The 12,898-nt window shown below is 39.9% G+C and overlaps 1 long non-coding RNA gene across 1 annotated transcript in view; it reads left to right on the top strand.

Annotated features, from left to right (window-relative positions):
* LOC133424509 (uncharacterized) overlaps positions 1 to 12,898 on the top strand; it is a 62,905-nt gene that overhangs the window by 4,930 nt on the left and 45,077 nt on the right. The window contains exon 2 of the long non-coding RNA XR_009770895.1: positions 4,377 to 4,431. This is a non-coding gene — a long non-coding RNA (uncharacterized LOC133424509). The remainder of the gene's footprint in view (positions 1 to 4,376; positions 4,432 to 12,898) is intronic.

The following is a 12,898-nucleotide window of genomic DNA, read 5'->3' as shown; positions in this document are numbered from 1 at the left end:
ATGTCCTGGCAGCGCCACCAGATGTTTATCGGTTTTATACCCAGGGATGCTGCCATGTCAAACAAACCGGGGATGGACACTTACAGGCGGCTGGGTATCCTGGCAAGCTTCCCTCCCCCTCCCTTCCCCCACTCCATGTCCTCCTCTTCTTTTTCTGGCTAGCAGAATAATCCTGGACTGGTTGGCCACTGGGAGTCCAGTGAGGGTTTCATGTGGGAGAAAAAAAAGGAAGAAAAAAAATCTGCCTGATCTCGTTGGTTGTTGCTTAAAAAGGGGGAATGCCTCCAAAATAGCCCGATTTAATTCACTCCGTGAAAGGAAAATCTTAATCTCTTGTCTGTGCAGAAACAGGCCATACAGGGGATGAAGGGAGGCTGCGATGCACAGATATGGCAGATAGAGATGTGGAGATGAGCTTTAATGAGATGCGATGTTGGGGAGTCGGGGGACAAACATCCATTCAGGAGTCCTCCCGGGAGCTGATCAACACAATGCAACCTGCCTGTTATCTGCAGGGGAATGCACTCCCTCTTTAATGAGCAGTCCTTTATTAAAACACACACACTCTTTTAACCTCATAATTGAAAAAAGGCGGATTTTCGGGAGCGCCTCGCTCGACCCCCCACTATGGAGCTGCGGAGGACGCATATACAGTAGTTATCTCCATGTAGATCACCTGTGCTGCAACAAGCCCCAGTTTGGCCATGATACACAAATATTTATCCGCTGATAAGGAACCGCAGCGATAGCAGATAACCTCCATGTTCCACTGCGTCAGGACTCTTTGTCTGTACAGTCTCAGCAATTACAATATATTTCCCTTTCTCTTCCCCCTTTTCGCTCCCTAAACTTCTCCGTTGCTCTTAATTCGCTATTAGGGGGCTCCCTAAGCCGCTTTAGTCAATGGCTGTTTGTGGGGTGGTGGGAAGAAGAAGGGGGGTAGAGGGAGAGGGGAGGTGGGGGGAATGAATGAAAAGACTGGCTTGATTTCCCTCGCGATCCAAGGAACAAATAGGTAACATTTAACGTTTACACCCCTCCTGGCGACTCTGTGGCGCGGCGGTGCAGCCGAGTCGGGCTACAGTGTCCAAAGAGCCTATGGAGGGTGTAAGCCCCCGGCTATCGGGTTCTTCATACCCCCCCCCCCCCCCCCCCTAAATGACTGTCAAAGAGGCAGAATATCGAATTGCACGGGGTCTCGGTGTCGTGTGTACCCCCCTGCCCCCCCTTGCCAGCCTGGCACCAGTACTGCGTTAAACATGAATTATGGTCCTGCGTTAAATCGACGCAGAGCCTACGGCGTAGGGTACGCGGCGACGCGCACCGGTTCTGCGTTGGTGTAACGCTTGACCATAAATCAGCCTTTACTGTAACGTGATTAACTACTTCTCCAAGAGCTGGCAGGGATTACCAGGGAATGCTCCCCCTCTTTCTCTCTGTCTCTCTCTCTATCTTTCTTTCTTTCTTTCTTTCTTTTTCCCCTCCCATCTCAACTCGTGAATACAGGCAGGTCATATGTGCCAAACATTCACGTAGAAAAACTAAACCAAATTTATATGGAAACAGTTTACTCGTTGAAGATAACAGTTTATTGATCCGTCACTGAACATTTACGCCTTGTCAGTCGCATACACAAGTAGGGCCTTGAACACACATACACATTAAAATAAAAGCCTCAAGAGAGTCTGTCAACGACCAAATCATTACACGAATATAATTATCTGAAGCTTATATTGAATTTAAAAATTGTTCAGTTTTTTTTATTTTTTTTATTTTCCAATTTTTTTTTTTTTTTTCTGTTGGCTGACTCGTTTAGACTGAATCCTCACAAAAAGTTTCTATCTTTAAAAACCTTTTCGGACAATAATCACACATTTTTTAACACTTTTATCAAAGCACATGGAGTCAAATTAGCCAACTGATTTAATAGATGAACTATAACAATCACTGTAGAAGTTGGAGAGAAAGTGCATTTGTTTTTTGTAATGCTTTTGTAATCTGATAAGACAGATAAGACACTGAATCAGCTTGATGTGGGAACTCTTTAGGAGATAATGGGGGGGTGGGGGAAACTTGATTATCAAAATAAATAAAGTGGAAAAAATCTATTACAGGCTACACATACGTGGAACAATTCAAATTTATCTCAGTCTCAGCAGATAAATACAACATGAATACAATCCTGAATATGGGCCACTCATTTTAATGGGGATTACCTTCAACCACTCTGCAAACTTTCCCAGATTAACCACAGAGTCGAGTTTGAAAATAGCACATCCTTTTAAACAGTGTATAGCATTATCTACAAGAGGCCTATGCATTGTCATTAATCTTCACTGGGCTAATTAAATTAATCCATCGCCTCTTGGCACATGAATATAACGACCACCACTAAATCCGCTGCAGGATAACGAATTTGTCTTTAAAACGAGAGGAGCTCCTCGCTTTAACAGCTCGTATAAAAAAAAGAACCATTATCTCCATGATTTCTTTTACTTTTTTGATGGATGGATGCTTCCAAATATACTGAACCTTTTTTTTTTTTGGCTATTTTTTTTTTTATCTTTTATTTTCCTAAGTGAACAAGAGGAGGTTGGAGAGTTGCGGTTTTTGATTGACACTTCGTCCGCGGGATCATGTTTAATCCCTGCCTCTCTCGAGCCTGTTCAGAACTCATTTCTCCACCGCGAGATGGGGGACTCAGATGGTTGCCCGGGCAACGGCGATAGTGCTAAGCCATTTCCATTTTCTGCGAATGAAGGGACAGGGGGGGAGGCGGGGTGGGGGGGGCAGCGGCAACAGAGGTCGTCACAAAGTCATGGCTAGGGCAGGGGAGGGTTAAGGCGGATTTATGGTTCCGCGTTACACCAACGCAGAGCCTACGCCGTAGGGTACGCGTCGCCGCGTACCCTACGGCGTAGGCTCTGCGTCGATTTAACGCGGAACCATAAATCAGGCTTTAGAGGACGCTCGTTAGTTAGTTTAGACTTAGTAACGAGAGTACTGCTCTTAGTTACTCGTTACTTTCCAACCAATTTTTAGAATAAATAACTTTAGAGATCGACAGTAACTTATCAAAAACCTAGTTAAAGTATCAAAACTAAAAAAGACTTACATTTACACACACACACACACACACACACATATATATATATATATATATATATATATATATATATATATATATATATATATATGGCGCAAATATTGTAAAACAAAGTCCAGCATTGATAAAGTATTTCAGATATTATGACATGGTGCATAAATATAGTTGAAACAGGCTAAAATGGGCTCATTTTCTTCCAGCTGCAACCATCGAATTGGTGTAGTGTCAATTTGCTGATTACAGTTTCTTCTCATATTTCTTTCATTTTTGAGAAGAATTCCCTTCACAAGGGCTTTAAAATATTTTCAAAACAGTTTTTCGTTTTTTCAGTCAAATTCAGCAAAATTTTAGTTAAACATAAACTCAGTTGGCTTAGTTTTGACAATATACATAAAGAAATAAGCAACATAGAACCAAATAAGCAAAATACACAACATGTGGATTTTTATTATTATTACAAACATGAATTGAATGCAGATAATAAAGATCGACTGGCCCATTCAGCACTTGTAAATTTAGTAATGTTTGCAAAACATCACATTTTATATCAATATGATATATTAACAAAAATCTTTATAATTTGCTGAGGAAATTTGCAAAGTAAACCTTTATTCCAACATTTACATAAAGTCTAATGCAGTAAAAGCAGCATTTTTTACCTAATTTTGTATTTCAGTACAATGAGTAAATCTTCACGCAAAGCTATTTATTATAGTTAAATACTGTAAATTCAGTGTTTGAGTAGATGTAGTATTACATCATTGATGTACATGTAGTTATACTTCTGCTTTTATTTACTTCGATGTTGCTTTTTTTGCTCCGGAACAATCAAAAACAGGTACGATTCACTGAATGTATCTTAGATAATAATATTAATACTAATACCACTAGTTCCTAAATGTATTCGTATGGAATTTTGTTACATTATTTCAAAATCAAAACACATGTTTTTTTTATTTTATAACTCAATATGCTGTTATTTAACTTTAACCTAATTTCACTTCAGTCTCACTTTAAAAAAAGATGTTTCTCAAACAACTAAGTTGAAGATTGAAGTTGCTAGTTTCTGTATTTGTTTGTTTAACAATTGTCATTGAAAAAAACTGTTCATTAAAACTGAAATAAAGGCAATGTTTGATGATGCGACATAAACAGCTTTCAGAATGTCACAATTAGAGAAAAGAAATCATGTTGGGGGTTAGGTATGGCAGCACGGACATGCCTCAGCTTCACCGTTACATGTTTCCCTCCATTCTGTGTGTCTCCACAGAGAAACCAGTACACAGCATCATCAGCATCCCGTGATGACACCAGAGAGGATGAAGGTGAGACAGGCTTTCTGATCAAAGGGCCCATCTATAAAGCTCAGGGCTGGGCTTCTTAGATGGGTGTGAGGACACACACACACACACACACACACACACACACACACACACACACACACACACACACACACACACACACACACACACACACACACACACACACACACACACACACACACACACACACACACACACACACAGATTCCTCACCATTACAAGAGTGAGAAAATGTCTTTGCTTTCAATCAGGCTGGGAAAAAAAGTCCATCTTTCTGTTTGGCATTTTAAATCAATCGTCGGCTCCACCTGCATGTGCAATACAACACCTGTCTCTTTTTGGGGTTGCTGCTTACACACAGCCAGATTGACGATGTCAGCATGCTGTCAGGGTGTTAATGCACTGCTTGTTAGTTTAAATTAAGTAGCCTTTAGCCAAGTGATCAGTGAGATCAAGGCAGCTATTTGAATAAGCACCACGGGTCTCTGGTAAACTGCAGGCGAGCACGTTGGCTGCAGCTCTGCTCCTTTTCTCCATCACCTGGCCTCATTAATTCCAGACACCTTTGCCTTTCGGTTGACATGAAACCACATCTGTCAGAACTTAGCCCACTCCCTCCGTCAGTCCTGGCATCAGTGGTCTCAATTTTATTTTCACAACCAGCCGACTTTCTTTCCAAGTAAAGAGCCACGGGCGACTGCTGAGTGTATTTGGTCTGTGTATGCACGATAAAGAGGAAAGTTAGGTGAGGGACAACAATCTGGTGGAGGAGACTGATCAGGAGGAATAATGATAATAAGCCTAATAAGGTATCTCTTTCCAGCACATTGTTGTAGAGTTTGCATGTCGCCTAAGAGGCTGTTTAAATTAAGCCACATCCGGCAGGACTTTGCCCCCCCTTTTTTTCCTCCTTACATTGAATATGCAAACATATTTTGCAACGAGCAATGTAATTGCAGATGATGCTTTGGGCCTTTCTGTAAAAAAATAAAAAATCTTTCAGAATATTAAAACTGCTCTCCTTTCACATCACATTCTTAACAGCTTTTCAAAAAGCTGATGTTTAAAAAAGAATTGATAAAGGAGGAGTGAGATCCAGAGGCAGAGAAGATAGAACGGTTGCTTTCAGGCAGAATACATTCAAACGCGGTCTAAACATCTGATGAAAGGTCGGGATATTGTTTCAAGAATAAGCTGAGTAACACTAAAGGTTATAGATATCTGAAAAAAGGCCCTGTTTAAGCACTTTAAACTTTTTAGAAGAACTGCTGACAGTTCTCTCTGATCTCAAAAAAATTCTAAGACCTCTTTGCAAACAAGTCTATAAAATCATATCACATCATTACGTATGAATAGCATGCCATTTCAGGCCCATTTTGAGTGTCATTTGAATGTTTTTTAAACTTTGGTTTTTCGTGATTTGTATAATTTTGGAGAAATATGCTTTATACGCATTTAGCAAAGTCCAAAATGGTTGGGGTGAAAGTGATGGTCATTTAAACCCCTACAGAACATGTGATGGGTTTTTTGTGCACTAATGAAAACTAAACCATTCCTGTTTTCTTTGTAAAGCAGATTCAGAGGTTTCAACCAGTGTATGATTCCATAAAAAGACAAATTTAACGAGAAGGGGAGACAAATATCAGTTTATTATTATTTCACTCGTGAATATCAACTGACACATTTTCAACAAAACAGGTGTTTTGTAAAACTAGTGGTGGAATTCACCTTTATTTTATGTTTTCTGTAGCAGACTAGCGTTCATGTGTTGGGTTTTATAGGGACTTCTTGAGCTCATTACGGGAGAATAGCAGCTTTCTAAACATGACAGTCATAAAATAACAAAGAAATGTGCCACAGTCCACCTGAAGTTCAATAAAAAATGTACAATAAAACAAAGAGCAATTAGTGTGTCTGCCTCTAAACCACATGCAGAGTACACTGAACTATTTCATCGACACTATATGCAGAAATAATGTAGATTAAGTTAAAATTTCTCCTGACAAAAATAATCTGTAGTTTTCCATTTATCCAACCTGTTCCTTAGAACATAGAATTACCTTTTGTCTAACATACCATATTTTCCGCACTATAAGGCGCACCTAAAAGCCTTGAATTTTTTCAAAAGCTGACCATGCGACTTATAATCCGGTGCGCCTTACATATGGATCAATATTGAGCTGCAACAGGTCTCGCAACCATAGACATATATACGTAGACGCCTCATGACATGCTGGAACGTAATCCAGCGTGGCCGCCATATTGGATGGGTCTCCTCACTCCAGGCAAAATTAACTACACTGGAGTTACAGAGTGCCAGACCACGCAAGAAGCTGCAAAACAGTTCTTTTTCTGTTCTTTTTTTAGCTCCCCAGCCCCAGTTGCAAACCTAACAGGGTAGTATAAGACCCTGAAATGACCTGGATTTATTTATTTATTTTTTAATTTTTATTACAGATATATTATAAGATAAGATAAGATAAGATAAGAAATCCTTTAATAGTCCCCCAGAGGGGAAATTTCCAATAGATATATTTATTAACACAAATAAAATACACTTCAATTAAATACTTATTTATTTTTTTTTTTTTGTAATTTATTTTCCCAAGCCACTCGGAGCCGCAGTATAAGGATGAAAGAGCCGCATGCGGCTCCGGAGGCGCGGGTTGCCGACCCTTGGTCTAATGGATGCATAACGTAACCCCAGCCTCTACTGTAGCGCCTTATAATGCGGTGCGCCTTATATATGGAAAATGTTTTAAAATATGTCATTCATTGAATGTGCGCCTTATAATGCAGTGCGCCTTATAGTGCTGAAAATGTGGTAGTTTGATGTTGAAACACTTAACTGTGAAATAAGTGATTTACGATTTCTTTTCCCAATTTTCTTTGAAGTTTGAAGTGTTGACGTTTGGAATTAATCATTGCATGAAATACTCATAAAAGAGATATTGCATCTGATTTAAGAAGCAACAAATATCTATATTTGGAGGATGGGCAGGTTTGGTGGTGGTGTTACATATGCAACTGTAAGATAGAAATTTGGGAAAAATATAGTTCCGTCCCAATCAGGGATGTTTTAAAGCAAGTTTACGCCAAAGATTCAGAGTTCGGATTCAGTTACCTTTTTCTTACTCTTTTACACATTGAAAATGATTTGGTTATAGTTAGTAATACATCATGAGTTTTGTTAGATGAAAACATTTTTGATAAATTGTCGTTCTGTAAAAGATCACTTTGAAAATCTTCTGACATCAAAGAAAAAAAAACCCCACAAAAACAACGTTTTTTGCTTTGCTGTGGCTTCGTCCTGCATGAGAGCAACATGCACCAGCAATGAGTACGAAAGAAAATCTAACAGAAGACTTGAAGCCAAGTGAAACACATGACTGTGTCCCATCAAAAGTAAGTAAGTAAGTCACTGTGATTAAAGATGAGCCAGAAAACATCTCTCTAAGCAGTTATTCCAGTTCAAATCTGCAACATTTCCCTCCCAAACCGGCACCTCAAACCTGAAATCATGAAGAGGATTGAGACGGCTCCTCTTACTTTCTCGTCCTGGGGGACGTACCCAGGGCTTCTCTCATTAGACACTATCATCTCATCTGCTTCTCTTCCATAAAAAACACATCCAGCACAAACTGTTATCCATAAAAACACATGATGTTTGCGTTACGTCTCCCTGAACTTAAACGGTTTCATCCAGGGAAAACAACAGGTGTAAGATGAAAAGTGTGATGTTCAACAACAGAGCAAGTGGTGTTGTTTTTGTGTCTCAAGTGTACAATGAGGACTTGATTGAAGTGTTACCTTTTAACCTCATCAGCGGGGCACTGTAGCGTTCCTGCGGTAACTTGGTGAAGTCTTTCTCTTGACGACAAAGTCCTTCCTGATTACAGCCTTGATGGCTTTTTGAAAGTGTTTGATGTTGAAAAAGGAGAAGTACCATCGAAGGCTGTTCTTTTCTCGTGTGTTGTATGTCTATTGAACATATATGTAAGCGTAAAACGGGAGGTTAACAGATTTGGCCCATATCCATAACGGTGAGAGAAAAATACTCCTACAATCAGTAACACAGTCATGTGGAAAACATTCCTTATCAATTCTTCAACATGCATCACCAAACTGCTACCGTCTGTCTTTTTTGAGGGGGGAAGGAAATAGGAACAGATCTCAAAAATAAAAGCCTGTAATTTTCCTTTGATTGGGCTTATCGTAGAGCAGAAATCTTACTGTTTTGGCCCGTTCTTAAGCCATATCAGAGGGCAGGGGTATTACAGCCAAATGAAAGTTAAGGTTATGAGAGCTATCAAAAGAAGAACTGACGTCAAGCTGTCTTTAGTGAGCGAAAGATTGGGCAGTTGAAATATATCCAAATAGCCCCAGCAAAACGCAGGGAACAACCTCTTTGTGAGGAAACGGCAAGAAAAAGCAGGGTCTCCTTTTTTATATTCAGCTCAGGGATGTCGACATATCTGCTTAAAGGATGAAAAAAAGGAAAAGAGACTCGAATATAACCAGAAGCCCCACGGGCATCTGCCACTCATCTGCCACTCCACTGATGCAGATCCCGTTTGATTTTTAACTCCTTAATACTTGATTGTATTATCTGGGGCGTGATAAAATAAGTCACTGTTTCAGCCGAGAGCAACAAAGTGTCAGTCAGGAGCTGGAGTGAAGATATGCTAAAAGGCTTTCTGCGCCTCTGGCACAGACAAGCAGATACAGTGCAGATTATGCTTTATTAGCTGTTCATGGAGACTTAATTGTGAGATCAAAGTTAACAGAGTTTCATCAGCGTGAGGCAGAGCAGATTTCATTAGGCTGAGAAATATCAGTGCAATAACAGTGTCGTCAGCACGCTGCGAGATCAGAACTCAGAGTATCTTTGTGATAATTTTGGACAAATTGGGACAGGAAGTTCCACTACAGAAATGGGAAGATGTTTCACAACTAGTAGAAATCTTGATTTAACAGTAAGAACAGCAACACTATTCAAGTTAGATGGTTGAATCTTTCTCAGTTGTTACACTCAAGAGGCCTGGACAACTAGAAGTACTATGATCAGTGGGTATAAAACATCTCCTGCGATAATACAAGGCAAATTTATTCGTATATCACATTTCAGCAACAAAGGGCTTTAAATCATGGAAACATAAAAAAGCAAAGAGAATAAAAAGATTATGACAAATAGTGCGAAGTTAGACTTAAGCTAGAGTTATAGGGCCTGATTTACTAAAGGTTTGCGTGCGTAAAAACGTGTGCAAACTTGACATCACCCGCAAACCAAAGTGCCAGCTGATCTACTAACAGCGTGCAAAGAGGACTGCGTCTCTCAAATGAGCAAAATAGCACACGCTGTTCATTTAGCACTTTTGCCCTGATGAATAATCAATATGGGGCGTACCCGCCAGAAAGCGCTAAATACTGGGAGGGGAAAATGCAAATATGTCCATTTACCACACGCAATGAGATTTACCAAGCCTGAAAGTTTTTGCAGGGATTGTGATTGCGTCTGTATTTAATACGTTCGAAAGGAAGGTGCTAATCTGCCCAGCATTACGCAGGGATGCTTGTTGGTGCCTGATTTGAGGACTGGGGTGGGGATGGCTCAACTTGTGGTGAGGATTCTCCACATGCAAAAGGAGAAATATTTTATTTGAATGTTAAATCGAGTATTATTCAGCAAAAGGTTGCCACAGGAGGCACATTCATTTTTTTATTTGTGATAATAAATAAATCACGTGTTTTCATGGAGAAAAAAGTGTTTCTTATTGTGTGCCTGTTCTGCAGTTGTGCCGTGAAAAGCACCCCCTCGTCTGACAAAAATTATATTTTCATTCCGTGTCACGTTCTGTTTGATATTGATATTGATATAGATTTAAATTCAAAATGAATTTGAATGAGTTTGAATGATTCAGTCAACAAATAATATATATATATATATTTTGTATTTATTGTTCAATGGCGCATACTAACTAAGAATATATCATGTACAATAACATTATTGAGAAGTGGATGTGAATATTTAATGATAAGGATGTGAATACGTCACAGCTCACAGTGTTTCTATGGACTTTAACCACACCGGCAAAATGCCCCCAAACATCAGGTGCTGGTTCTGCCTTTTCCTTTAAGTGGTCATGTGTATAGGGAAGGCGATAATAAAGGTGGTATATTTCACTCTGCATGAAGCACTGCTGCACTTTTCTAGCAACGTAAACTTGTCCTTGTCTTTTCAGCTCGGCTTCGTGTAACATTAGTTACATAGACTGTAGTCCTAGTTTTATCTTTGACCAGTCATATAGATGTTCGCTCTGCAGAAACCATGACACTGAATATCACTAAGCATTTGATTTTTCCAGGAGGATTAGCATGAGCGCACCGTTTTGTTTGGTTCAGCTGACTTCAGTAAAATGTAACCTAACTTACATAACAGAAGTTGAGGAAAGCCATTTGGGTCATCACATACGTGTCAAAGAGTAAAAGAAGCTTTCTTAGTGCAGGGCATGGTTTTGAAATGGCAGATATCTGCATATAATTCAACACCTTCTTATAATAATAAGTGTTATCAAGTATTATTAAGAGAAATAGGTTGATTCTGAACAATTCAATTTGTTTAAAAAGAAAAAAGTAATATATAGGCACTTTACAGAATAAATAATCAAGTTGACTGCAGCCCAATTTGGTCCAATTATAACCCAATTCAATTAAATTCATTATAATTGTATTTATTCAGTATATTGTAATTTAATAAGAAACAGCCTTGCTGTTCAGATCAGGCTGCATCAAATTTTCAGTTCAATTCAATACCATGCATGGGGTTGTTGGTACTGGTTGTTAGATATAATCAAAGCAGTCAAAACATTGACTCATGTGGCTGAGCGGCATTGTTGCTGCGGTGCTGACCCCTGCTTTAACTGACCACTTTCAAATGCTTGGATTATTGGTGAAGTGTCAATCCTGTGACCTCCTGAGGCTGTAGGTTAGTGGCTGAGGTTAACACCAGGGCTTCCCGGGCTGCTCCAAGTTAATATGGCATCAATGGAGGGTTGTTTTAAGAAGTTAAAAAGAGGAAGTCTACCCGTTCACCTCACTGTAACCCAGGCAGCAGTCTCCCCTCATCTACTTCCTCTTTTTGATTTATCTGTAGGCATATTGGGCAGTTACAGGTTGTCAACAGTAGGAGAGTCACTATATTAGATATTGAGCCGTTAACATGCATTATTAAGTACTATGAAGCAACTGTCCAAATTGCTCTAGCATGACCCATCATGCAAATGTTTCAGATCAGGAATGTTTCCAGGGAAAATACATGAAAAACAAACTTTTAGATGTTTCATGATGTTTTGTTTAAACATTTTGGTCAGGTGATGAAACCCAACATCTCACTGGGTGGCAAAGGATTGGAAATAGATCACCTCCTTGTCTTAATCTCAACTTTGCCCAACATCTCTATATGCCTTCATACACATGGCGTCACTGATTTACATCATTTGTTGCACATTTGATGCTGCAGCAGGTGTTTCTGTTGTATTCGTGCAACAAGTGTGCAACAACGCGGCAAAACAGAAACAGCCGCAACGGGACTCAAAGGAGCATAAAAGAGGGTGTAGACTGCAGGAATAATAGTGTTTTGTGACTCGGCGGTTTGCAGACGAAGATGAAATAGGCTTTTAGGAGATGAGGAAACTGAGGGAATCAAACACTTCCTGGCTTTAAAGTGGAAACAGCAGAGACTTCCTCCCTTATATGCAGGTAGAGGAGGCACCATGAGGGAGGAACAAAGATGCAGAGTCTAAACATTAGGCTACACACCATCACCACCTCTGTGTTGGAGGCCATAGAGAGAGCTTGTATGTCTGAATGTGTGTATGGGATGTGTGTGTTAGCTCGCTGGCCTCTCTTGGGGTGGTAACACACACCATGGTGGCGCAGCGCGGGGGAGGAGGTGACCGGCTCAGTGGCGATTTCTGTGGAGCTCATTCTACAACCGGTCACAGGGTTAAGTGCCATAGTCATACACCCACACGCAGACACACACACATATGAACACTGGAGCCATTGAGTCGGATGTACAGAGTAGACGCCTCTGGAGGGGGTTCCTCTCTTTCTCAAGGACACACACACGCCTGCATAGACTCTTACACACATTCATGGCAAGGGAAGACTGAAAGAAGAGAGTGACCACACAGGCTGCGGGAGATTTATGACCAACGTCCTTTAATTTCTTTGTAATTATTAGCAATTGTGAGTTTTATACTGGCATAATAACAACAATGGGCTTCTCAAAAGTTACCTGACCCAAATTAAGTATTAATTAAGTATTCACTTCAATGTACCTACAGTTGTTTCTATTCATGCAGCCTAGGTTCCACAAATTTGAAGAAAATACAAGAATGTGTGGCTAAAATAACACATATATATGGACCGGCCTTTTAAAAAGGGGACATGTTAAAAAAAAGAAAAG

This window comes from Cololabis saira, chromosome 23, assembly GCF_033807715.1.
Source record: "Cololabis saira isolate AMF1-May2022 chromosome 23, fColSai1.1, whole genome shotgun sequence".
Classification (NCBI taxonomy): Eukaryota; Metazoa; Chordata; class Actinopteri; order Beloniformes; family Belonidae; genus Cololabis; species Cololabis saira.
The sequence above is the reverse complement of the archived record's forward strand: the minus strand, read 5'-3'. Positions and strand labels throughout refer to the sequence as shown.